The sequence below is a fragment of the Rhinatrema bivittatum genome, chromosome 8 (genome assembly GCF_901001135.1).
Source record: "Rhinatrema bivittatum chromosome 8, aRhiBiv1.1, whole genome shotgun sequence".
Taxonomy (NCBI): domain Eukaryota; kingdom Metazoa; phylum Chordata; class Amphibia; order Gymnophiona; family Rhinatrematidae; genus Rhinatrema; species Rhinatrema bivittatum.
The window spans coordinates 179,697,924-179,725,794 of record NC_042622.1 but is presented as its reverse complement, the minus strand read 5'-3'; the positions used below and the strand labels follow the sequence as shown (position 1 = coordinate 179,725,794).

The 27,871-nt window shown below is 44.4% G+C and overlaps 1 long non-coding RNA gene across 1 annotated transcript in view; it reads right to left on the bottom strand.

The window, feature by feature from the left end:
- Nucleotides 1-27,753, bottom strand: part of LOC115098036 — an 81,308-nt gene extending 53,555 nt beyond the window's left edge. Inside the window, exons 1-2 of the long non-coding RNA XR_003858394.1 lie at nucleotides 27,650-27,753; nucleotides 27,262-27,317 (exon numbers count right to left, since the gene is read on the bottom strand). This is a non-coding gene — a long non-coding RNA (uncharacterized LOC115098036). The remainder of the gene's footprint in view (nucleotides 1-27,261; nucleotides 27,318-27,649) is intronic.
- Nucleotides 27,754-27,871: the final 118 nt, after the last annotated feature.

Sequence of the window (27,871 nt, the reverse complement as noted above, 5' to 3'; positions counted from 1 at the left end):
ATTAAAAAGCACCGGTCCAAGTACAGATCCCTGAGGCACTCCACTGTTTACCCTTTTCCACTGTGAATACAGACCATTTAATCCTACTCTCTGTTTCCTGTCTTTTAACCAGTTTGCAATCCACAAAAGGACATCGCCACCTATCCCATGACTTTTTAATTTTCTTAGAAGCCTCACACACACACACACATAGACACACACGCACCCCAGACAATTTCCCATTTACACCTACACATCCCAGGCAGGCTCCCATTCTCACACACATCCACTCATCCCAGGCAGCCTCCCATTCACTCACACACACATGCAGACCAGGCAATCAGGGTCCATGTTTCATTCCTCCTCCGCTGCTGCTGCCAGAGAATACAGGAAGTTCTAGCAGCACAGGTGTTGAATACCTTGGGGCCAGCACTGGAGGAGCTGCCAGATGGGCTTCCTCTGCTGTGGCCTCCTGCTTCTGCTGCTAATGGGACTGGGTCCACCCGCGGCACCATGGACTTCCTTCTTCTGCCGCTGGTGGGATCGGGTCCACCGCTGGCACCACAGGCCTCTGCTTCTTCCGCCGCCAGTGGGATCAGGACCACCGGCGGCAACACAGGCCTCCTCCTCTTCCGCCGCTGGTGAGATCAAGTCCACTGGTTGCACCACAAGCCTCCTTTTCTTCTGCCGCCGGTGAGATCGGATCCACCGGCAGCACCACAGACCTCCTTCTTCTGCCAGCAGTGGAATCGGGTCCACCGGCAGCAACTCAGGCCTCTCCTTGCTCCCAATGCTGCCCTACTGGGCATGCTGCTCTGTGCAATTGCACGGTTTGTACACCCAGTGACACCGGGCCTGCTTACGCGAGTACCTTTGGCAACTTATTTGCGTAATTCTACACCTGCTAATTAACTAGCACAATTGATATCTGATTTGTCTGTTGTCTGCTATTTTTGGGTGGGAGGCCTGGGTGAACTGGGGTGAGTTTTGGGTGAAGTAAGAGGAGGCTCTCAGTGAACTGGAGACAGACTGGGTGACCTGATGGAGGAAGAGGCATATTTTAAAATATACCCACTTCTGCATATAAATCAGGGTTTAACGCATACAAGTTATGTTTTTTCACACAGAAAATATACGAACATGTTTATAAAATAGGTAGAGAAAGTATACGCTTTCAGGGGTAGATCTTAAAAGCCCTGCGCGCGTAAATCCTCCCGGATTTACGCGCGCAGGGCACGCGCAAAGCCCCGGGACGTGCGTAAGTCCCGGCGCTTCGTAAAAGGGGCGGGAGGGGGCGTGTCCGGGAGGCGTGTTGGCTGGTCGGGGGTGTGTCTGGGGGCATGTCCGGGGTCAGGGGGCGGTCCGAGGTGGGTCCGGGGGTGTGGCGACAGTTCGGGGGCAGGCCGGGAGGGTGGTCCCGAGTCCCCCGGCACTGCGGCCTGTGCCAGGGGATGCCGAGGTGGCGCACACAAGTTACGCCTGCCTCAAGCAGGCGTAATTTGTACAGCAAAGTAGGGGGGGGGATTTAGGTAGGGCTGGGGGGTGGGTTAGATAGGGGAAGAGAGGGGAAGGTGGGGGGACACGGAGGGAACGGAGGCAGGCTGTGCGGCTCGGCGTGCGCAGGCTGCCGATTTTGCGCAGCCTTGCGCGCGCCGACCCCAGATTTTATAAGATACGCGCAGTTACACGCGTATCTTATAAAATCCGGCGTACTTTTGTTTGCGCCGGTTGCGCGTACTTTTTAAAGATCCCTCAGTGCATTGCAAATATTTGTGCATACCAAAACATGCATATTTTATAATCTGCATGGATCAGGTACACGCAGATAACAAAATACAATAATAGATCTCCATGTAGAGATCTTTGAAAATTAGCCTTTCCTGAGGCAATGGGAGATAAAGTGACTTGTCCAAGGTCGCAAGGAATGTCAGTGGAAGATATGGGATTTGAACCCTGGCTTCCCTTATGCTCATTCCATTGCTTTAACAACTAGGCCACTCTTCATCCTTATTAAAGTCAGTAGACAAAAGGGATGGGATTATGGTTCAGGCATGCCAACAGTATGTGCAGCAGATTTATCGTCAATTAGCTGTCGGCACTCATTATCAGAAATTAGTACAAAATCTGACTGCTCTCTTTTACAAGAAAGGAAAAAGAGATTAGTGACAGCCGACTATCAGGCTGGTTTTATTGATGTTGAAAGAAATCGCTTATTTGATTAATGAACATCCCCGGTTTCCAGTTATTTATGCAGTACCAAAAATACATAAATCTATGGTAGCTCTGCCAGGGCACCTGATGGTGTCCACATAGGCTGCCAGTGTTTGTGGATCAGTTTTTGTCCATTCGTGCCATTAGCACGAATGTATATTACAGATATATCAGCTATGCTAACATTTTTGGATGCCATCACTGAGAGTGGTTGGTGACTATGGATACTGAGTCACTCTGTATTAACTTCCAATGCCACTTCCTATGGGATATTATGAGTGAGATTTTGGAGTTTTACTAGAGGTGGCGTTATATCAAAATTTCTTTTGCTTTGAAGAATATTTATAAATTAAAGATATATAAAAAATAAGGTGTATTATTGCATAAAATATATTATAAAAAAAGAGGACAAGATGACCAATAACATTAATGGACCGATGATTCTAATATGAGGTACTGCGGCCCGATGAAATTTGTCTGTTGAGAATGATGGCTCTCAATAATTTATTTATTTATTTTATTTAAAAGTTTTTTATATACCGCACATGGGGTCACTTACGTGTCCGTCTAGGCGGTTTACAAGTTTACATACACAATAAAACAAATTTAAATATAAAGCATAAAACATAGTTCACACACATAATAAAATAAACATAATAAAGTAATTCTTGATTAGCAGGTATCAAACGGATATGGATAAATCAGGGTAATCATTTAGGTGATAGTACTGTAATTGTATGCATCATTAAATAAAAAGGTTTTAACCATCTTTTTAAATTCATTTCGGTTAGGTGTCATTCGGATATTGTCTGGTATAGAGTTCCACAACGATGGACCAAAAACTGAAAAGGCTCTTCTTCTTGTTAGTGCTAGACTGGTAGATCTAACTGACGGGATTTCCAGTAAACATTTTTCTGTAGATCGGAGTTGTCTTGTTGGTTTATATATGTGTAGAATAGAGCAAAGCCATACAGAGTTGGGATTATAGAGTAGGTTGTGGATAGTGGTTAGAATTAAAATAATGATTTCTAAATTTTACTACAGTGCAAATTGTCTATTTTTTTTCCCCCATAGTCAACCTTAACCATACCTGAAAAATGTTGCAAACCGCCTTGATCTAAAAATGAGAAAGCAGTCTAGAAATACAAAATATTTTTATTATAAACTATACCCTCCACCAGAAGACAATTCATGATTTTATCCCAGTGAAGCTGAATATTGATAGAAATGCCCATGCGTGTTTTATTACTCCATTCAATACGTATTTGCTTTGCTGTAGGAAAATCGGTTTTCCCTTAGATAAATTTATTTTTTATTCTTGATTTAATGAAACATGTAAATGAAAAAGTAAGGCTGAAAGCTATTCATCATTTTTTAATGAAAACTTTTCAGTCCATCCTATAAGGGCAGCTGGTAATCAGTTAGAATAACTGCTTCTGAAAAGTGGATGTTTCCAAGTTAGAACAGCCCAGGAGCCATGTCACAGAGCTAGAAGCAGAGGTTATGACCCACTGAAGCTAGCTCTGCCTACCCATGGAGTGAAAGGACTCCTGGACCAAAAAAACACACACAAGCCAAAACCTTCTGCAAGGTACCCTGTGGAACATCTGTCCTAGTCTTAAATTTAGTACTTTCTGGCAAAAGCTCCACTAAGCTGTTTCTAACAATTTTTCCCCCTTTTCTATGTCAAAACTGTCTTAAAAAAAAAACTGTGGGGTTTTGGTTTTTTTTTTGCAAATTTCTGTCTTTTTGGTCTGCAACCGTCCTTAAATGCACACGGGCAAACTATTTCAAACATCTCAAACTATTTCAAACATCTCTACAAACATCTGCATAGCCAAGAGTTCCCCCAAGCTTGGCCGGCATTCATTTTCTTGTGCTGGCGTAGCCTGGGCTCTTATCAAACAAGAACAGGATTCTCCAGTGTTTTCTGGGTCAACCTAATTACCCCACCAGCGCCTGCCATCTTCAGGAGAGACAGCTAGGTCTACTGTTGCTCTTGTAAAAAAGAAAAAAAAAAAAGAAAAGAAACCACTTTGATCATAGTAGAAAGGAAGCCTGGTTATCTGCGATCTCATAGGTAATGGCATGGCCCTCTATGCAGAGTGGAATAGAGTTAGAATGAGTGCTCCATGGACTCTGACAGCCTGTTTAACAAGGTGTCTAACATCCCATTTCCTATGCACTTCCTCTCGCCGTAATCCCTTTCTTCAAAACTGGCTCAGGAGTAAGCACCTGTGAAATTGAGGACTCACTGATACCCTCACTGCGTGACGGCAGATCTCAGCCTTCTGCCATCGAGCGGCATGGCGAGGAGGCCTGCTTCAGGAGGAAGCGCCTCTTTCTCCTATCCTGCTGGGCGTTACTCGCTCGCTTTTCTGTGGGCTGCCGACCAGTGCTGCCGGGCATCAGTCGCTCACACACGGCTTTCTGACAGAGGCAACGGGAGGTTCATAAGAAGGTCAGAGTCTAGAGTTGACAGCGCTGTCACACCGAAATAGTTTACATCTTTTCATCTTCTTGCAAATAAATGTTATTTAAACCTGCATTTGCTGAGGAAGCAGACAGAAGTAAAAACCCCACACGGGTTCTAAGAACACTACTTTTTGTAGGGAATTTTGTTGGCCAAAAGCACAACATAGTTGCAGTATTGTCATTATAATTTTTAGATACGGTTCTAATCTAGATTTGCTTGCTGCATGGCCTCAGTGGTTTTTGACAGACAGCTCAATTTCAACGCTTCCATGCCTAATTTTCATCCTGGTTACACAGATGTCTGGAACGGTGTGTAGAAAGCAATGATCTGATTGAGAATAGCAACCATTTTGTCTTTAAAGCAAACAGCAGTATCCTTTATGCACAGGGCCAAGATATTATAACCAACAAAGACTCAAGTTTCCTCCAGGACCAACATGGCTGCTAAAACTCTATCTTATACCAAGCCAGTAGGAGACAGGCCCCTCTTGTAAAAGCTTCTGTAGGAAGAAGTCTATTGTAAACAATTTGAGGATATATTCTCCAAGTGGTAAAATGGGTTTGAAATTGACTGCGTGACAATGGTAGAGGACGATGACCAGTGATGTTCCATAAGGATTACTGCTGGACGTCAGCTGTGTTCAGTGTCTTCATACGTTACGCAGCAGAGGAGCCAGAAAGGAAGATGTGCCTTTTTGCAGATGACTAAGGTCTTTAACAGGATTGCTACCCTGGGAGGGAATGGTCAAGAGTGAGGCAGTTAGCAGCCATTTAATGCAAAAATAAAACGTGCTGAGTCATGCTTCTGAAGTACAGCCATCCAAGAGAGCAGTACATGATGGAAGATGAGCCACTGGTGACCAGAGAGGAGTTTAGGGCTGATCACGTCTGACAAGCTGAAGGTGATGAGGCAGTGGGGAGAGCCAGTAGGCTGCTGGGGTGCATATGGAAAGGTATAATCAGTAGAAACGGTAACATGGGATAGACTTAGTTTTTGGGTACTTGCCAGGTTCTTATGGCCTGGATTGGCCACTGTTGGAAACAGGATGCTGGGCTTGATGGACCCTTGGTCTGACCCAGTATGGCATGTTCTTATGTAAATAAGGGAATGGCACTGCCTCTATACAGACCATCTGGAGTACTGTAAAGCTGCGACTCTGGTAGGGTATACAGTAGTAGTGGCACAGAGGAAGGCTATTAAAGCTGTATATGTATAGCCCTAGAGGACAGGACAGGGAGGGAGGAAACTCACCTCCAGCTGTTGCCATAAGCAGCACTTGGCCAACAAGGAGAGACAGTCTTGAGGGAACTGCTGCAGGTGAGAACAGAATTTTACAATTTCTCTAAACTCAAGGATATTCTGTTTGCTGAGAGGTGTGTGATTAAGTTGCAGGGTAGATTGCTGTGGGGAAGTGAGCGCTTGAAGTTTATAAAATAGGAGCTTCGACGCTGTGGGAAAGTGTTTGTCTTTACCAGCCCACCCACCCCAATTCCCACCCAACCCCACACTCAAAACTTGGTATAGACTTCTGCTTATTTACACTATTTATCATTTCTAAAGCACTACTGGACGTGCACAGTACTGTACAGATACACAGGACAGTACCTGCTCCATGGAGCTTACAATCTAGCCAAGACAGACAGACATGACAAGCGAGAGTCTGAAGAGCATCGTGTAACTTTGAACGATATTATTCGTGCATGCACTGGGGCATCAGAGAAAACTTTGGCGTAATCCTCGGTAAAAGTCTGCGTGTCTAACATGCCCTCAGTCTCGCCCTCTCTGCATACTGCTTGAAAATGACCCTCCATAAGCTAATGATGGTATAAGAGACAGCCAGAGCAGACCTCGGGGGAGGGGGGGGGGGCACCCATGAATTATTTTTAATTTTAGATGTTTCCCATAGGAAATTAAACAAAACGGGAGCTTTCGTTAAAATTTCCTGTGTTATTTCAAACAAAACCACATCCCCAGTTAATTATACTGCACAATAAATAAGAGCAAAATAAAACCAATGCATGCGTTTAAAATTCTGAAATTATTTCCCTGACCCCCTTAAAATGAATATTTATTCTTTGCAATACTTTAATCACTTGTCTCGTGCACCAGGCGATGTACAAAGCAGAGCATAAATAATCTAATACAAAATCAAAGAGAATAAATAAAATAAATGCAAGACCAATAGCCAAAAATGTAACAATTCCCCCAAACAGAATGTAGAACAGCGGATAAAGAGCCCGCAAGGCCCATGCAGTCTCTCTGGCTTTCTCCCTCACTTCCCTGCAACTAAAGATCCTATAGCAATGACTCCCCCCCCCCCCCTCTCTCCCTTCCCCCCCCCCCCAACTCCTAAAATGTGGATTCAAGCTTCACAGATGGGGCAGCAGCTGATGACCTGAATCCCTCTAGCTTGTAGTTGGTAAAGGGAACCGTTTGTTCAGCACAAAAGGACAAATATTTCCTGCCAGAATTATCAATAATATCGAAAGAAAAAGTTTGTTCCAGTAGACAAGTACAAATTGCGCAGTGCACGTCTGAACCGGGGTAATCATCTGTTAGGGCTTCAAATCCATCCACCTCCATTCATCCACTGAATATCGAACAGAGACGCCCTTACTGCCGCCGAAAAGTCTCTCCTCGCCTCTCATTGTGGTCTGCCCTCGCTGGCGAATTTCTCAGTATGAAAGGAAAGGCCTTTTTTATTTTCCCTTTCTGTTTATCCTCCTCTTCGAGATCCCTCCCATCTGAATTTTAGCAGAGACCCATCAGGCCACTGCCGCTAGCAATTTTCCTCCCATTCAAAGCCTACAATAACATTTTGTGGCTGGCAGGGTTGGCTGCATTTCTCTGCAAAGCTCACACCAAGGGATGACTTGGGCAGAACCTGCCTTGGACCTTTTGCCAAGAGATGGGTTCCAGCAGGACCTCCAGACTAAGTTAAGCCTTTCCAGGAGGAGCAGACCCAGGCCTGATTTCCCAGTTCGGCAGAGTAGGCATTAGCTTAAGGGCACCGTAGTGTAAGGGGCACCTCCTCCTCTGTCCTCTCCACCACTTAAGCACGAGTGGCCGCTTCCTCTTAGACCTGCCCCCCCGTTTAAAGGCGCAGGGGCTTGTGGTGATCACAGCCCTGCAAAATATAAAAGTGAGGAGTCGACGGGATGCAGCCCACCCAGATGAAGGAGGCGGAAGGACTTGCCATTTCACTGCGGCAGATCTTTAGAGAGAACATAAGAACATACCATACTGGGTCAGACCAAGGGTCCATCAAGCCCAGCATCCTGTTTCCAACAGTGGCCAATCCAGGCCATAAGAACCTGGCAAGTACCCAAAAACTAAGTCTATTCCATGTTACCATTGCTAATGACAGTGGCTATTCTCTAAGTGAACTTAATAGCAGGTAATGGACTTCTCCTCCAAGAACTTATCCAATCCTTTTTTAAACACAGCTATACTAACTGCAGGGGAAACCTTTCCTCCGCCCACCTCCTAAGAGGTAAATCCATCCTTGGCAAGAACACTGTGACCATGGCAAGTCTAACAGGATCTCCGGTCATCTCCCTCCCCGGCCTTGACCACCATGCTCGGTATTTTACGTTAAAATCCACAGGCAGGCACTTTACGTCCAAACCTGGAACCTGGTGCTTTAGTACGAGAGAGGTGGTTGTTTCTAGGCTGGAAGGCCTGGCCACTAATTTTGGTATTTAATTTGTACGGCAGCTTCAAAAGGTGAGACAGAAGAAGGCACAAGGTCAATATATTATATGCTACACACCAGGCAATAGATTTTATACACACACACACAATTAAAGACAAGCCACATTTTCATTTTAAGGTAGTATTTTCAGGATAGACTTCAATCTTAAAAGTGTCTTTGAAAACAAACCACAATTCATCAGAATGATCTGTGGTGTACAATGACGTTTTCCTTAGGCCCCGGATAGTGCCACTAAATATTCTGTCATATGGCTCCCTGAAGAGCTACAGTAAGCTTGTAATTATTAAATCCAGGAAGAGAGAGAGCGAGAAAGAGAGGCAAACCAGAACTCTGCTTTCCAGTGAGGGTTTGGGCTATCCGTCGCCTTCGCTGACTTAAACCCTTCTGCCACGGATCTTCACAAGGGCGCCCAGACAGACAGGGGTAGGGTGGCACTCATCCTGGGATCCTGCCAGGCTTACAAAAGTGAACATCTGCCACATTATATTGCTGGTTTTTGTGTATTTACTGAAAGTCGTTCAGGGCTACAGTTATCAGGATCAGTGAAACAAAAATGTTTTTAAATGAATAAATCCGATACCAAGCCATACAGAAACTGCTTACATACATTTCAGAAGATCCTTCTTCAAATCTTCAACAAATGTAGGTGAAAGCAGCAAAGAAATCTAATGAACACGAGCAAGAAAGCTGTCAAAAAAAAAGGATGCATTTCATGACAGGCCTTGATAAAAACAGTACAGTTAATAAGTGCAAGTATAAAACACTCACACATATACGCATGGATGTAAATACACGTACAGGGTCATTTTCAAAGGGAACTGTAAAGGTAACCTACTACTGCAGCAATTTCAAAAGACAATTACTCACAGGAAGTGCACTTAAGCCCTGATTTTAAAAGGGCTACGTGTGTAAATTTTGGGGTTTACGCGCGTGGCCAGGCCTTGCGCATGCCACACAGCCTGGCCACACGCGTAATCCCCAGTACGAGCAGAAGTGCCAGCTGAAGGGAAAGGGGCCGACCGGGACAGCAATTACAAAATTCCACCCCCCCCCCCGCACACAGAAGAGCCCGCCCGCATGAGGATATTAAATCTGGCACGCATATACGCACGGGAACCGGATTTTATAACATGCACGGCATCCGTGTGCGCGTGCCGGGAACCGTGCGCACATGGACGCTCGAGCGTGGGCCTTAAAATCGACCCCTTAATGCGAGTAAACCTTTGACAATTCAATGGCACATATTGTATCAATGGGCTTTTGAAAATGCTATGAAATGACCCTGATAGGGAGGATAATTTTGTAGTATTGTAGGTCAGTTATGCTCATGTGTTACACCAATTTTCAAAGCAAACTTATGCGCATAGGGTTTGCTTTGAAAATTATCCCTAAGAACCCGCTCTTTGCAGGGACGTAACTTGGGTAGTAAATTTGCCAGCAGACTTTGTAAAATCAGAAGCGGGGCGCATAAATCCAAACTCCACACCCCCAATCCCTGGATTTATTTTTTTTTGTGCGCATAAAAACATACGCGAGATCGAGGATATGCGCGCACTTTTAACCACACAACCCCCACGCAATTTTATTACAAGCCATTTAGCCCCATAAACCCATGTTTTATGCAGGCAAACAACTGCCCTTACAGATTCACCTAGGAAGGTAATGCAGGAGATGGGGGAAGACGCCTTCCTACGAGGTGAGAAGAACAGGAAAGAAATGGCAGAACCTCTGATCCGGAAGGGCCACCCCGACGGGGACCACGTCCCGACCGTGCAGCCTTTCAGCCAAGGCCTCTCCGTCCCCTTTCCCTGAACGAGCAGCGCTTTCTCATGTCAAAGCTTGTTTGTGCTTTCCAGACTGAAGAAGATTAAAGAACGTCCCTTCCTCTCGCTTCCTTCCTTTCCCCCCATTCCACCCACAACCCCCCCCTCCCTAAAAAAAAACCCTGAACATTGTTTATTTTCATCTGCAAACTCCCGCCTGCTACCGCCAGGCTCCCACTGCTCTGACTTCCTAATTTCATGCTCCCCTGAAACAGGATAATCAACCTGAGTTCATTCACTTTCCCGTCTTCCCCACCCCCTCCCCATTAATTATCCCCCACCATCACCACCACCACCACTGCAGGGATAATCTCGGGTCCCAGGAAGTGCTGGCTCCGAGCAGCAGGGCCTGGGGGGGGGGGTTAACGAAGGAAATGAGTTTAGCCACCGTGGCTGGATGATTTGAAGAGCAGAAGAGGGGAAATGGAGGTTGGGATGCAGCTGATCCTATGACAATTTCATTTCCCCCCTCCCAAGAACGAATGATCAAGGGCCTTAATTTTCATGGCAGCACAAGTCTCCTTTACCACCAATGCCAACAGTACCTGCAGCAGAGGGGAGGGGGGAGAGTGTCTGTGCCTTCCACCCCCCCCCCCCATATTTTAATGACTGATCGCTCTGTAACTATCCCTTTGATTTTTTTTTTTTAATTTTTGTTTCTTTATATTTTTTTTTGGTTATACTCCCGTCCGCTCCCCCCCCCCCCCCATCCCCGATACACAGTGATTTATATCCCTTAAGACAACATTTCTTAGTAGCCCAAAGTGGTACAAAGTCGACACGCCGGTACTGAAAGGGCAAATGAACTTTAAAAAAAGGAGTATGTCTTGTGGATAGAACAATTCTGAGCTGATAAACAGGGCTTTTGCAGATAAAAGGACCCACACGCCGCCAGGAGAATTTAAAAAAGCCATTTACGCGGGCAAAACATGTACCCTGGCCGCCACCCAAAGCTTGACGTTCCCCTGCAAGCGTACTTGTAGATGCATTTAGAGAAGGTGGCATTCCCCGGGAGGCCGAGGGAGGGAAATAACACGAGCAGACGGCTTCATCGAATCTACGCACGCTTTACTGTAAACCAGTTTGATTTTAGTCAGAAAGGAGGTATAACAAATGATAAAACTAACACGATTTTCTTTTTTTTTTTTCTTTTATTTTATATTTATGCATTTTCCAATGAATAATACAGAAAAGGTTTCCCAGGTTTTAAAATAATGAAGTAATAGTTACATTCACAAACATTTCTATTACAATCCTAGTCTATACCCATTTCTTATTATACATCTTTAAACAGGTAGGTATATAAGATTCTAATCAAAACTGGAGCATTACATGAAAATATGGAAAAAGGAAAAAAGAAAGTATCCTTGTCTCAACTATTCCTGAGTTGGTTGAATAGGAGTGCCGCCAGATCCCTGGTTATCTAGGAAAAACCTTAATTGAGATGGCTCAAAGAAAAGATAGCGTGAGTTATTCAAGTAAATCAGACATTTACAGGGATATCTAACAGACATTGTTGCTCCCAAACGCTTAACTTCTTGACCCATGTCAAGAAATTTCCTCCCTCGGACTTGAGTAGATCTAGTTAGATCAGGGAAAACCCAGATCTTATGACTCAAATATCATTTATTCCTATTACGAAAGAACAGGTTTAATACAGAATCTCTATCCATTGATAACACAAAGGTCACCAATAAGGTTCCTCGATATTCAATCTGGTCTTCTTCTGCTGTTTCTAAGAAGGCAGTTAGGTTAATATCTGATTCCAATGCCAGTTCAACTGTAGTCCTCTCTTCTTTCTTCGTAGTTGTTACAAAGTAAATATTAGAAATAGATGGCAATGATTCTTTAGAGAATTGTAGATTTTCCACCAGATATTTCTTAAATTGCTCTCGGGGAGAAATCATTTTGACTTTAGGAAAATTTAAAACCCGTAGGTTATATCTGGCGGACTTTTCTAAATTCTCTATCTTCTTTGTAATAACATTTTCTTCCTGTATCATCTTTATTTGTATCTCTTGAATAGAAGAAGATTTAACTTCTAATTCTTTGATTTTAACTTCATGAATTTCCAACTTTGGCTCAATCACTTGAATTTTGTTGAGATTTATTTATAGCCTGTGTAAGAGAGTTCTGTATCATTTATTTTTATTTATTTAATATATTTCTATACCGGACTTCATGAATGGGATTCATATCAGGCCGGTTTACATGGAACTTAGGGGATTAACAAGTGTAACCAAACAAGAAGGCGGAAACAAGCAAAGTTACATATAACAGGGGGATTGAACTTGGGGGCTATAGTAGCCAGGAAGTAGACAGAGAGGAATTAACTAAATATAAATAATATATGACGGGTTAAGAGATTAGTAAACATCCCATCATCATCATTAAGGCTTCCCATACAGTTCCCAAGGTAACTTCCTGTGGTCTTATCATTTTCAGGGTTGGAAGTTCTCTCATTCCTCCATCCTGGCAAATGATAGTAACCTTTGCAGATTCATTTGCCAGGTCCTCACCCCTCTTTAAGTTGTTAGTTGGGGTTAACATCTTTCCTTCTTTTTCCCCAACTTTAGCTCCCTCTGTTGAAGACTCAGTAACAGCTTCTGCAACTGGTGTGGACTCCAAATTAATTGGGTCCACCCTCCAGCTCTGTGCCTGGATATAGGAGCTCGTAGGTGGTGAGGGAGTCCAGGAGCCCCAGGGCTAAGAGATATTTGAGTGTCTAGGGGAGTTTGGATGTGCTCCTCCTCCATCCTCCCAGCAGACGCACCTGGGGTAGATACACTGTTTGGCGCAAAAAACCCGTCAATGGTTGTTTGAGAAGGTTTGGGCATGGTAGCTGCAGAAGTGGCTAACCTCACCCTACCTTTTCGTTTCGTATGAGGCATGTGTCTAAATAGCTGTTAATGGAGTTTTTTGTGCTACTTTCTTTAAAATCAAATTTAAGAGTCTTATATACAAACTAAAATGATTTTCCACACAAAACACAGGTGCACGCGTTGTCCGCGGATACCTGGCGCCCAGGGTGGATTTCAACAGGAAACATCCTTCATCCCAAGGCAGGCAGTTTGCAAACTGCCAACATGTGAAGAGCAGAGGCAAAACAACCGAAATACAAATATCAAGTTGAAAAAATAGTGCTGTACACCTGAATAAAACAGAAAATATAAGCCATAGACAACAACAAAAAATTACAATCAGAGCAATAATTAATATATAAAAAAATAACCAACATGGCCATGTTTTGGCCAAACACCTGCATTCATTATATATATATATTTTGTTTAATGTATGTTGCTTATATTTTACCCTGATGCAGACATAAATGGGAAAAATCCTTTAATACACCTTGCCCTAAAGTATTTGTTGTTTTTTTTAAATAGATTAAATGCAACTACTCACTTTTTGCCAACTTCTGGCTTATTTTTATCCTGACACTGAAAATCAGAGCTACAGATCCCAGAATGCATTAGATCAACTTTTGAAACAAGAGAGCTGATCAAAAGGACCCCGTGTCTATGGCACTATTCTGGCAGTCTACTGTAAGTCGAACTGCAAAAAGCAGCTTTTCCCAGGCTAACATTCTACTCAAGATGAATCTTACTTCCATGTTAGGACTGAAGTGGTTTCGTGCTGACGCTACCTGGGAAGTAACAACATGATGCTTCATCACTGGATCCTCTGCCAGGACCAGGTGAGTAAATTTTAAGAAAATAACTACCCAGGAGGAGAAGCTGGAACATTAAGTCAGGGCGAAAGAGTGTCGGCAGAGCATTTGTAAGATTATGTTAAGTAGCATGGGAAGCGAGAGCAAGGTGAGCTGGGGAGATAGGACACTGCTGTGCATGTGTGCGCCGGGAAGATGTGAGATACAATAGGCAGGGGACAGGGGCAGAACAATAGACTACAAGGACAGCAGAAGCACAGAACAATGCCTCAGAGCAGCTGCAGACAGGACCAGCAGGGAGGTTGGGATGTAGGAAGAAAAAAGAGGGGCAGGAAATGGCATTTCAGCATTCCAGGGAGGGGGCCTTGGAGAGGCTACAAGCAAGAGGCGAAGGGGGCAAACATGGCATCAGAATTCAAAGCAGTGTAAGAATAAGCAGTTCTCAGCCTGACAGATTTGGGCGTCTCCACATCATCCTTCTGGGAGGAATAGAGCATGGACTTTCTCATTAGGATCTGCCGGGTTCTTCCAGAGCGGCCACTAATGGAGACAGGATGCTGAGCTCAATGGACCACTGGTCCGTCCCAGCATGGCACTTCGTATGTAATGCATACAGGTAGGGGAGAAAGGGTTAAGATGGGCCTTGTTATTGCAGTAGGCAGGAAGAATGGACATACTAGACAGGTCTTGGGTGTGGGGGGGGGGAGCAGATGGTATTCTGCCTTCCTATTCTATATGCAGCAGTATTACTGGACTAGGGAGATGTGATAGCATAATTAGGATTTTTGCAAGAAATCCTTACTGACGTACACCAGGAGCTACAACAACACAACCTACAGTTCAGTTCTTCAGGGACTTGTGCTTAATTGCTGGTTTGTTGTTAGTTTTTAGAATCCATGACCTCACGGTGGAAACCACAGGCTGCCATCAATGAGCACAGACTAGGGCTGTGCATTTGTTTGAAATTAAATGGAACATTCAAACTAAGATTCCCATTTCATTTTGCTTTTAAAATGAAAGGAAACCAAACGTGTGCAGGCCCATAGGGTGACTTGTCCAAGAGTCACTGGCAGCGAAGGGATTAGAACTCCCGAGTCAGCACTTAGTTGTCACCGGCACAGCACATCTCATCCTTGTGAAATTGTTTTTGGTTTCTAAATCCATTACCAAAAGCACATGTCTCACAAAATGTGTTGCCCGGTGCTTCTTGGAAGAATCCCATGGCAAGCAGCGCAAGGCGCACACACAACGCTGAATATTTTCTCCGTGGTCCACTTCAAGTTTTCTTCCGGCTATCAATCTTCTCCACAGCAGGTCTTGCTGGAGAAAATGTATTAGTTTTCTGTAATGGTTGTGGCTCTGCGGAACGCCCGGCCATTTTCTAGGACCTTTGATGTCCCTCTGGTGCATCCACACAGATCAGGGTTTTTCAATCACCTGCTTTCAATGCATGGAATTCCAAAGCAGCAGTCACTTGGAAACTGGAAATCTAAATAAATACAGTCGGGACCTGTTAAACAATGGATCCTTGCTACGCCTAGAAAATATATTTTTTTCTCTGGCCATCAGACCTGTTCTTGGGATGCTCTTACAGTGTTGTTTCTATTGGCTTGCAAGTACTCCAACAGGCATTTCTTTCCATTACTCAGCTGGTACCAACAGTCACTTCTCTTCTTATCTATCATGATGCTGGATGCAGCCATTCTTTTATGACACGATCCTGTTTACCCAGGTCCAAAATAATTATGGGAAATAATGCTTAGACTTAGAGACATCACAGCCCTCTGTACACTTTTGCAGAGAAGTTGTATACTCCCAGAAACAGGCAAGGACTGTGATGATGGCTAAAACAAATGCATTTTGAAAAATAATTATCTCAACAAATTACATTTCAGAATTAATGTTTCCTCCTCGGTGGGCCAATAGCCCTACTCGCTGGATGTTTCTAGACAGGAAACCTAAGCTCATGCATTATCTTGAGGTTTGTTTTTTTGTTTCTCGGCCTGGCCAGGCCTAGGAATGTTGATGCTCTTAACCCATTGGGGAAGCCGGCTGCATCGACCTGCGAAGCACCCTGCGAGCCGATCAGGAATCTGGAGAGGCTGCCATCAGGGCCATGAAATGAATACATGGGGTGGGGTGGGGTGGGGAAGGGAGGAGCCAAGAATGACTCCGTGCATCTAGCTTTGGACACCTCCAGGCAAAAATCATTTTGTGGGAGGGATGTCCATAGGACTGGTGATATAAAGCTTGTGTGGGTTTAGGGTGGCAAGAGTAGAGATGATAGCGGAAGACTGGAAAGAGAAATAAATACTATACAGACTGGATTACATAGTGGGTTTGTTTGTTTGTTTTTTTTGGGGGGGGGGGTGGTGGTTTAAGGAAAAGTGCATTTCCAAAAATCTACCTTGTTTTATAATCACAGTCAAGTGAAAAAGCTGGGGAGGAGGAAGCAGAATCCTGCTGGACCCAGTAGGGGTAGACAAAGCGAGGTCAAGCTCAGACCTTGAGAGGAAGATCATTGAAGTCACTGCAATGGAGATGGGATTTTGCTGGCCTATAAGTGAATAAACCATATTGGCCCAAACATAAGAGATCTGGCTTATATTCAGGGTTGTTTTATAATCAGGTCAAGGTGGTAGTTAAAAACTCTAAAAATGCTCCACCATGTATCACTGGAAACACTGCATGCTTATTTGAAGGTTTTCTCTGCATATTTTGATTCTGTGTATTCTAAACACCAGTGTTTGGTAACAGATTTCTTCCCATAAAACATATTGGGTCCCACTCTTATAGTTGACCTCTTTCCACTGATGTCACAGAACAGCTGTATAGCTCATGACATCATAGCATATTTCTCTGCAACTATGATGGCTTCAGTTTTGAAACCGTCTATTTCCTGTTCTGTGGGGAAGGGTATGGGAACGTTTTACTGGGCATTATTTCAAAATGGAATTATGATTTTACATTTAAATGTATAAAGGCTTAACTTTAGAACAGATATTTCACTCAATATTCACTGTGGTGACAATCACAGTAGCAATTGCTGTGCTTTCAAGATTGTTGAGGAAAGTTCTAGTAGCTGTGAGGGTCCTGGAGAAAACAGGAACCTTTCCAGGTGGTTAATGCTTTGAATAGGCCAACATAAAAAAAAGGTGTTGCAATATGAGCTTTCAAGGCTTGGAGAAGGGTCCTAAACGGTCTTAAAGGTCATGTACTACTTTCCAGCTAAAGGCAGCACCATTTACAAAGATCCACGCTTGTTTCATAACAGCACAGTGGCCTCTACAGGCATCGTATAATCCTAGGTTGCTTACTATTGCCCTCCCTCAAGGTCAATATCTTTCTACTCCCTCAAGGTCAATATCTTTCTACTGTCAGCCAACTGTCAATCCATATCTGCTACACAGAAAGGAAAAAAAATGTCTTTTTTTAAGCAGATTAGATGAGATTTAGGTACAGTGGTCCCTGCTCAGGGGTAGGGTATAGGCTAGGAACCTTCCAGTCCAATCTTTCTATGAATCTAGGAAAATCCTGCAGCAGATTTTGTTGAATCAACTATATAAGACATACCACCAAAAAGTAAAAGATATAAATGCAATAAAACAATGTGTTCAGTGCAAAAAAATGCATATTTTTCACAGCAACATAATCATTGCCAAATCAATAAATCCTGCAAAATGAAATATATTACCGAACAACATTGCCCCCATATTTACTAATCTCAAGTAACGAAGGGTTCAGAGAGATATTAAATGCCATCCCCAACAGATTTCCTTATTTGAAACTTCTCCCATTCTCTCTTCATCTTCCAGTTGGTGTCCCGGCTTTGGGGTTTTAAGTTGAGGAGAGCGAGCCAGCACTAACTCTGCAAAGGCTCTCAATGGGGTAGGAGCAAGTAGGTACCACTCCGATGCCCACGGAGTGCTGGATGCCATGGGGTCAGGAGGGTGTGGGATTGCGGTGCTGTCTGGGGCTTGGGATATGGAAATGCAGTCCTCTGGTTGGGGGGGGGGGAGGGCAAGGGCAGGTGTGCAGTGAGGTTCTCGCCTATCATTTTTGACAGGCTCTACTAATATTCTCTGATAAAGCCCGGTTGATGTTTTGGAAGACCTCGTTCAAATTTGTATTTTATCCACATTGCCTTGTCTTAAACAGATTGATCGCTTACCTGGGAACATGATCTACATTCCTTCTCTAGGTGTATTAATAAAAAAAATTAATCTTTAAAGATACATGTATCCATCACTATTATTTACATTCTAATATGTGCACGGCCCTCTGCTCCGACAAGGGAAATGTAAATCAGCTGGACACCTCTCTCCCCCCCCCCCCCCTCCCCAATGCCACACAGACCTCCACTCCACCACGTGAGAATAGAAAATTCTCTTTTCTAATGCACCTTTAAATATGCAAAGCTGCCACATCTGTGTGCTTTAAATAAACCGACTCTGGAATGCACAAAGAAGAATGCAGACAAGAGCAGGTCAGAGGAGAGTCTTTGGCCGAGGAATCAATCCTAAACAGCTATTTATATTAATGCAAAAATAGAGACACCGCATTCTGCTCCGTGATATATGCGGCCCTGGGATGCAGTTCTGTCCCAGCGGTGAGACTCAGAAGCGTGCATTTCGTGATGGGCCAAGTCACAGGCAAGAGACGAAAAAGCCCTGGCTGTAATGTATGTTTGCAGCCTGCATTCTCCACAGGATTCTCCTCGGATGCCAACAAGCAAGCGCTTATCCAGGGTTAGCTACTGCTTGCTGGGCACCGTCGTAAGGCTTTCGGTGCAGACAGCAGACAGGATTCTTCAAGAGAGCCTACAGGCCTGAATTCCAGTTTGATTTCCCCTGTACCTTCAGAAATAACTGTTATTTACGGCACGTTTTATAGACCGCATTTTTCAGAACTAGCTACTTGTACAAAGTGATGCAAAGCGCATAAAATAAATCAATAACAAATAATCAATATTAACATAACCATAAAAGCAAGAAACCCTGACAACTTTTAGGGGGGGGGGGGTAACAGGGCCACATAAAGAAAGCTACACCAATTTTCAAAGCCACCTTATAGGCTAAATTTTCAAAGGCCTGCGCATGTAAAACCCGGGGTTTACGCACGTGGCTGGGCCTCGCGTGGGGAGTGCGCATTTTATAACAGGCCTGGCCACGCACGTAAACCCCGGTGCGCGCACAAGTGCCGGGCCCTGAAAAAGGGGCGGGCCGGGACAGCGCCACTGTACGCTATCCCGGGGAAGCGCGCGCCAGCAGCCGGCCGGCGCCTGCAATCTACTGCTGCTCCAGAGGAGCAGCAAAGGTAACAAACAGCAACAGAAAAACATGAAGAGTTAGGTAGGGGGAATCGGGGTTGGGGAGGAGAGGGGGAGGGCAGGAAGGTTAGGTTAGGAGCAGACTGGGAGGGAACTGGGGGAGGCCCGATGGCATCGCCGCTCGTATTTACAGAAAATTCACCACCCCCACCCCCAGCGTGCGTTGCCCGCACCTGTGCACGTGGCCTTTGGATTTTATAACACGCGCGCATGTAATAAAATCGGCGTGTCCACATGGGACGGTCGCACGCTCCTTTTAAAATCGACCCCCATACTTTTTAAACCCCCAAAACACGAGTGCTGGTGCAAATCCTACCCCCTTACAGGACTGACGAGTGTATGTTTACCCGCATAGCGGGCAGGCAATTTTATAACCAAGTCCTGGAAAGCCTCTCCTAATGCTGAAAGGGCCTCCACCCTCTTAGACCACATGCTGCTTAGGGTAAACAATGTATAGGGTCCTTCCTTTTCAGTTCTTATTTTATTTTGTCCGGGAATGTCAAAGAAATCAGTGGGAAAAGTGACTTTTCCCACTGATTTTGCTCCTGTGTCATATTTTTTTTGTTATAACCTTGAAATTCCCAGGCAAAGTAAAATAAAAACTGAAAAGGAAGGCCCCTGACAATTTATCATTAGAGAAAAACCTATGCTATATGCCTTCTGCTCCCCCGCTCCCCCAGAAAGTGCCATTTTTCCTTCGTCCCCTTTTCAAAATGTCTGACGACTCCCGTGCACCCCACTGGGAGATTACAGCATCTGCAAATCTCTGTGCCCATATACCCAGGGTCTGCCAGGCCCCCCATCTCGCATTTTATACAGGTTGTGTGGCTCTGACTGCTTTCGGGTTTTCACACCGTGTACTTCTCACTCCACCATTACAGGGCAGGGCAGTAACTAGGACTGGGGGGGGCAAGAGGGGCAGATGCCCAGGATGCAGAGCAACTGGTGGAAGGGGGGGGGGGGGAAAATCAGAAAAAAAATGACTGAAATACAAGCGCCAGCCAACAATGGCTGAAAAGCCAGGAAGACTGTCCCCCTCCTCCTATCACCTGCCCGTGGGGGCGAGGTGAGAGAGGGAAAGAGAACCGAGGATTATGGTGGAAGGGAAGGGGAGAAGGGATCAGGGTAGGGACAGGCCGCGCCAATGCACTTACCTGCCCTGTGGGCTACAATACCCGAGTGTGGCTCTGGTTGGCACTGCGCTGCCGCTCTGCCCCACCACAAGGGCTCACCTACCGAAAGGGCCAATAACATTTTGTATCTAAGGGGTACAGAAATAAGCAAAAGAAAGTCCTTGGTAAATCTGGCCACTAAAGCTAGCAGCGAAGTCACCAGCACGCTTACACAAATAGTTGTTTTTTAATTATAAATTTCAAGCTTCACAGCATTAGACTGCAAGAAGAAAAACAAAGCACAGCCTATAAATTTAGCCTGTCTGACTGAACGGACTCCTGCCGATCCTCAGCTTTGGCCTAATTTGGCCTTTTCTCACAGAAAATTAAAAAAAAACCCACGAGTCTGTCCCAGTAGACTTCACAATAAATCTACAGTGTCAAAATAAGGTATCGCTGAATGGAGATCGTATCTGCAGCCCTTCCCCCGTCCTGCCCTCACTGGAGGACTCGGCCAGGGTATGCACGATCCCCCCCCCCCAAGTCACTGATAACGTTTCCCCAGCGGAAACGAAACAAAAGACCATGTACCCAAGAACACAAAACCGGAATTTCGTACGCCAGGCGCACGGCCTTGCATTCTCAAAAAAACCTCTCCGAGCCCATCTGACAAGTCACCTTTATCTCCCCGTGCACTGCGTACCCATGTGTAACTGAGCAGCCATGATAACGAAATATTATTCCTCCTTGACAGCTCTTCTTAGGATTTGTTTTTTTAATTCACAGCAGGCTCTGGAAATGTTCTGCACAGCCCAAGTGCCCGAGAGGTGGGTGCATCGCTGCTTTGGCAGCGCCGGGAGGGTAATGGCACCGTCACATCTTTCCTTAGACAAGTAAAGGAAAGGTTTGGCGGTGAGCACGGCACGCCACCCCGGCTGAGCCAGCCCTGGTTTTGCCCCCACTGCACGCCTGGAGATGTAGTCCTGGCTCGTCTAAAGAAATCAGAAACGCATCAGCCATGCACGTGAGGGGGGCCGGACCAGAGCCGTCCCAGCCTCTTCCTTTTGGACCATGGAGCCTTACTTTCCGTTTGATGTACCACAATGAGAGCTACAAACTTTGGGTCCCTGAATCATGATTATTGCTCCAAAAAAAAAAAAAATAAAATAAAAGCAATCGGGGGGGATCGGGGGCTCTTTTGCTATTGCAGAAACATAAGGATCATTTTCAGACCTATTGGTAGACAGTAGGCGTGTGCACTGAACATTGGTTTTGATGCTTTGTTTGTTGTTTCGTTTCTTTAAAACGAATAAAAACAAAACATTAATGCACCAAAAAACCCCTTTCAATTCCACTCTGCCATCTTCCCCTCTGCCGCCGCCACCAAAGCTCCCACAGTGCCCTCCAACTCTCTTCAGCCACCTTCCCCATCCATGGGGCTAAAGAGGCAGGAGTGATCCCCGGTTGTTCCTGCCCCCCAGGGTCTCCTTTTTAAAATGGTGCCAGTGGGACCTCAGGCCGGCGCCGTTTTTGTTCTAGGGAGGCAGGGATGAATCTGCACCTGCCCGTGGATGGGGTAAGTAGTGGGTGGGGATTCCAGGAGGAGTCTGGGAGGGGCATTTGAAAATGAAAACAAACATAACTTTGTTTACTTTTGTTTTCAAAGGGAATGAAACAAGACATTTTGTTGAAATATCCTGTTTTGTTTCAAACAAAAGCCCATCCCTGCCAGGTAATAACTTGTAAGGAACTCCATTGGTGTCACGTGGAAAACCAGGTTGGGTTGGACGAGCTCTTTTGTTTTGGAAAGAATTATTAATCTCTCTTGGCAACATTTCTCTCCCCCCCCCCCCCCCCCAAAAAAGGAAGGAGACTCCCAGAGTTGATGATTGAACTACACTGCTGCCGAGCGACCAGTGAGAGCACTTCTTTTGTCTGAAAATCGCATTGGGATTACGATGTCATGCGATTAGTAAATTGAACAATAATAATAAGTGTGAGAGTGTCTATTGTTGTCAGCGAGTCTGTCTGTCTGTCTGCGCATTCGCAGGTTGGAACATGGAAACAACTGACCAGATTTGGTTGAAAGTCTGCATGGGGATGGAGATTAAACCTTTTTTGGAGAACTGTAATTTTGATTCGAATCAGTGCAAAATTACAATTGCCTGACAATTTTTAGCCTCGATCCCCCGTGCAGACTTTTACTCACTTAAGAGAAAGGGAAATGCACCTTTCTGTCATACTTCTGGCACACACTTTCCAACCAATTAAAAATAAAAATAACAGGCCTAATTTATGACAAGGGTTTCCCCTTATTTTTATCTCTAAGAAAAATTCTCAACAAGCAGGGTACCAACTCTGTGCAAAGGACCTGCAAAACACAACAATTCATTTGTATTTATTTTTTTTATCATGGAAATAGGGAAACTACACAGAATAAAGAAGCCACTTAGGAGATCCAAGATGGCAGCCTGAACGAAGCTGTGCATTCATTCCGGTAAACACCAGTGTTGCCCTCCGAAGCCAGGTCTCCCCTCATTTGTGGCCTTATCGACCTAGTTCAGGATGCAGGGAGGGGGGAGAAGAGTCACAGGCATCTCCCAACTTCAGAGTCACCTTTTCGCTGGCGTTATCGTGAACTGCCACCAGATCCTGCTGCTGGACAGGGAGCTGGCACGCTCTCGAATGACATGTTCAGTGCCAAAGTAACTCAATCACGTCTTCCAGCAGGGGAGTTGGACCTGCAGTGCCTCAAAACCCATATTCTCTTGTGTGCTCCCTGGATCTGCAGCCGTTGGAGGAGGCCGGAGGATCCACAACAGGGATGAGTGGAGGAATGAGGAATCCCCCCCCTTGAGGAAGTCACCACTGGAGAGGCAGGAGCAGGGGAAATGCCCTTAGCAGGTTCAGGCCTGGGAGGAATCCATACTTCTTTTTTTATTTATACTTTATTAATTTTCAGAATTTAGACAGTATTTAAACTTGTCAATATAAGAGTATTGATTAATACATTAACCAACCACGATTACAGTCACTAATGAGGTATACATTTTAACCAGGTAGTTACCTGGGTCAAACATCTATATTACATTGAAAATCAATATTACATTGAATATCAACATCCTTGTTGGTAAATTAAAAAGAAAGAAAGAAAGAAAAAAATATACACAAGGTATATAATTCTCAAGACCCTTAGACAATGTAATTAGGGGAGAGATCCAATTCAACTTAAGGGAGTTCACAAAGCAAATATCAAAGAAACCATTAGCAATGGTTACATGGAATAGACTTAGTTTTTGGGTACTTGCCAGGTTCTTATGGCCTGGATTGGCCTCTGTTGGAAACAGGATGCTGGGCTTGATGGACCCTTGGTCTGACCCAGTATGGCATGTTCTTATGTTCTTACCCATTACTACTTTTAATGCGAACACCCCTTAACTAGCGGTGCTTTCTAATAATATTTTAGCATCAAGAAATGACTTGAGATCAGAAGGTTCATAATAAATGTACTTTGCATTACTGACCCTCATAATGCACTTGCAGGGATATCTTACAGTGATCTGTGCACCAACTTGTCTCGTCCGAGGGACAAGATTAAAAAATTCCTCTCTTCTCTGTTGTGTACTTTTTACAACGTCTGGGAATAACCAGATTTTTTGACCATAATACATTTCCCGTCTATTACGTAAGGACAACTTGAATACTAAGTCACGATCAGAGGGAAATATGAATCTCACAAGCAGCGTTCCCCGCTTAATTACTTGTTCTTTCCCTGATGATTGTTCCAAAATAGCTGTTAAATTCAGGGCCCGAGATTCCTGCGGTTCCACTTCCTCAGTATGTCCCCATGGTGTTAGCTCTTCTTCTTTGTGAAAGGATACGTAGTAGACCTTTGCTAAAGGTGATAAAGCATTTGGTTCAGTTTTTTAACGTTCCTTGCAAATATTTCCTAAATTGATCATGGAGTGAGACATAATGTATCTGGGGAAAATTTAATACCCTCAAATTCAGGAACCTGATCTCATGTTCCAATTTCTCCATTTTCTTTTTCTGTAGATTTTCCCCTTGAATCAAACCGGTTTGTACCTTTTGTATCTCAGTCACCTTTTGTTCCACTTCCTGCAGCTTAACTGTATGTGACTCAGTCTGTTGTTCTGTAGTCTGAGTTCGTTTATTAATAATCGGCCACCGCTGCCGTTAATGATACAATCGATTGCTCCAAAGAGGTTAATGCCATCCAGACCGAGTCCAGAGTTATCACTGCAGGCTTTGAAATTATATTTCCTGCAGCACCACTAGCCATATCTACATTCCCAGTATTTATCACAGTCCTGTGAATACTGGGAGTATCTCCTTTCACCCGTGGAGTCAACGCCAAAATAAACTCTTTGCATCCTTCCTCACAGCCCAGGGAGCCTTTACTAAGGGGAATGATGTTGAAATTCCCACTTACTTCTTGCTTTGTTGTTCCAGTCGGGTGTCCCATCTCATCTGCAACCGCAAACGCGGCTCCCAAACATCGCACTTTCCCTGGGCTGGATTTCTCCACACGGTGCTTCACTAAAGGGCAGGGAGGGAGTGATCGGCGCCCCCGGACTCAAAGATGTCAATGGAGCTATAGACGCTGACATTAGCTCCCCTTGCCGGCGTCTCAGCGCTTCCTGCCAGGATCCTTCCGGGTTCAGCTGCAAAGAAGCTCTCTATTTTCTGTTGCGTTCCAGGCAACAAAGCAGCAGTTTCTCTCAATTTTCCTTTTCTTTTAATGTGTGACATTGTTCTAGAGGAAAATCAACTTTAGAGGAAAATCGCCGAGAGAAAAAGAAATTGTGAGTACAAACGAGAGAGCGAGCTTCCTCCCCGCCTCGCCTTCATGACGCCATCTTGGATCCCTCCATGGAGGAATCCTTACTTAAAGACCTGCTGAGTTTACTTGAGCGCGTATTTGCTTCCTTTAATATCTCTGGGGAAGAATCTATCTGAACAACTGGATCCTTTAACAGGAGATTTAAAGGCATCAGAAACTAAAAATTTCAGGAAATGAGCAAGAACTCTGCAGCATGTAGCCAAAGAATTAAGAAAGTGGTAAAGAGAGCTGAGAAGCAACAGGGGGAGGAAGGCACCACAGGTGAGGACAATTCATTTCTCAGGAATAAAATGGAGAGGCTAAAAAACTTAGTCAGGAGACATCATTTGAGACGGATACATTTTCCACAATTACTTGAAGTTAGCATGGGGCACATTTAAAACTAATCGGAGAAAGTTCTTCTTCACTCAACGCACAATTAAACTCTGGAATTTGTTGCCAGAGGATGTGGTTAGTGCAGTTAGTATAGCTGTGTTTAAAAAAGGATTGGATAAGTTCTTGGAGGAGAAGTCCATTACCTGCTATTAATTGAGTTGACTTAGAAAATAGCCACTGCCATTAGCAATGGTAACATGGAATAGACTTAGTTTTTGGGTACTTGCCAGGTTCTTATGGCCTGGATTGGCCACTGTTGGAAACAGGATGCTGGGCTTGATGGACCCTTGGTCTGACCCAGTATGGCATGTTATGTTCTTACTCCACTTGAAATGTTTAAAAAAACTACTTAACGAAGGTGCTTCGAATACCTGCCCAGTCTCTCCCTCTTGTGGTGAGTTTATTACTTGCCACCCTATAACAAGAACAAGAGAGGCTGAAATATCTCAAGATAGTTTAGAACTGACCGCCTTATTACAGTCTTTAGAAGAGAAGGTGGCAACTTCGGCTACCTTGAAAGTACCTTTTGCCCTTGGAGCCAGATCGTGACTGGGTGCTACCTTTATCTTTTCACCATTAGGAGGCACTCTTATGAAATATGGAGATTCATACATTTCCTGATGTTTCATAAATGACTCCAAGGAAAAGGAAGTCTTTTCTAGCATCACGATTTAAAGTAGTACATCTCTGTGTGCTTATTTCCTCAGTGCATGCTTGACTAAATAACAAGGGAATAATCATGTTTTCTTTGAACCCTCCCAGTTAGTTCTTTTTTAAGTGATAAAGCTGCCCAAGAGTGCTGACTCCCCTAGTGGGTCTATTGCTCTCTTAGGCCTAGATTCATCAAACTATTACATGTGATAAGAGAGAGAGACATAGACACTAGCCATAATACCCTCATACAAGGTAGGCATTTATACCTCTATATGAGCCCACATAGTAACTTGAGGTGAGGTTTAGGTAGGAGTGTAGGGGTTAGGGGCCACTATGACATTAAGAGTGAGACATATGAACAGAGCAGTGCTCTCTTGTGAAGATCTGATGACCTTTGGAGTGAGGAAACTCAACCAAAGATGAGATTTGTGCAATGTTCTCTCAACTTAGCTTGATGTTACCAAGGTAACAATGCTATGAGTGAAAACATTGCAAAGTGTGATAAAGCCATATTGCACAGCTTAACGCAAATGAGAGGTGTAGTTATTAGCCACGCTAAAATTGTGCGATATGGCTTCGCAAGTTGCAAAGCCATATCGCACAATTTTAGCATGGCTAATAACTACACTTGGCCAGAAACTCCACCCCTTTTCTAAATTAGCATTGCACCATGCGTTATGGTGCTTTTCACATGCAAAAAGCCCATAACGCAGCTTGAAAAATAACCCCCTTAGATAGCTCTAGGTTACATTTAAATTACAGCTCCCCAAGATGCTTCTTCATTGCCGCATTTAATGAACAGGGTTGAGGCTTGGCTCTTCCTATATTTGAGGACTGGTGACTATGGCATCTGTTAATTGTATTCTTTGCTGAATTGTATTTTCCTCTTATATTTCTATGCCTTGTCTTTAAATCTCTAGATAGTATTCTTGAAGTGCAATTGAAAATTTAGCAAAATACAAAACAAAAAAAGTTAAGAAGCCAAAAATACAAAAACTACCTGCCAAAGCACTGAGTTGCCCATACAAAAGATTAAAGAAGGATATAACGTACCTTTTTAACTCACTTTTGTAAACCTCTGTGTGGCATTCATTTATGGGGTTGTAATGCTGCAGAAACAAGTCAATTGTTTGTAATCAACAAGTATAACACAAGCAAGTTTAATCACCGTAATTTTGCTGGGATTTAAGATTTTCTGTCAGATGAAATCCAACATAAGAATTTCTTGTTGGAGTAACCATGGATAATAATCATTTACTTCCAGTGCACCAAAAAAAAAAAAAATCCAAAGTGCATTTCACAAGGCCGTGGAATCTGCCGAGCCACAAACCTTACGGAAGACAAAGTTACGGAGCTAAAGGGGCTGTCTGACAACTGCCCAGCCTGGAACCAGCAAAAAGCACAGGCTGGGGTTGCACGGTAGGCGGCCTGTGTTACCTACGTTAGTAGGAGGCGATGGGAGGTGGGGCTTCTGGGCACCATCCAGGCCAGCTGCCTGCTAACATCCTGCTCGAGATGACTCTTAACAGCACGCGGGAACTTCACGTTTCCCGCGGTTTCGGCCCATCTGCCCGGGAGCTTGAAGATCGCGTCGGCGCCGGCTGAACCACCGTACCACAAGGGTGGGGGGAAACCTCTGGCACTCGAGGGTCGCACGCCGGTT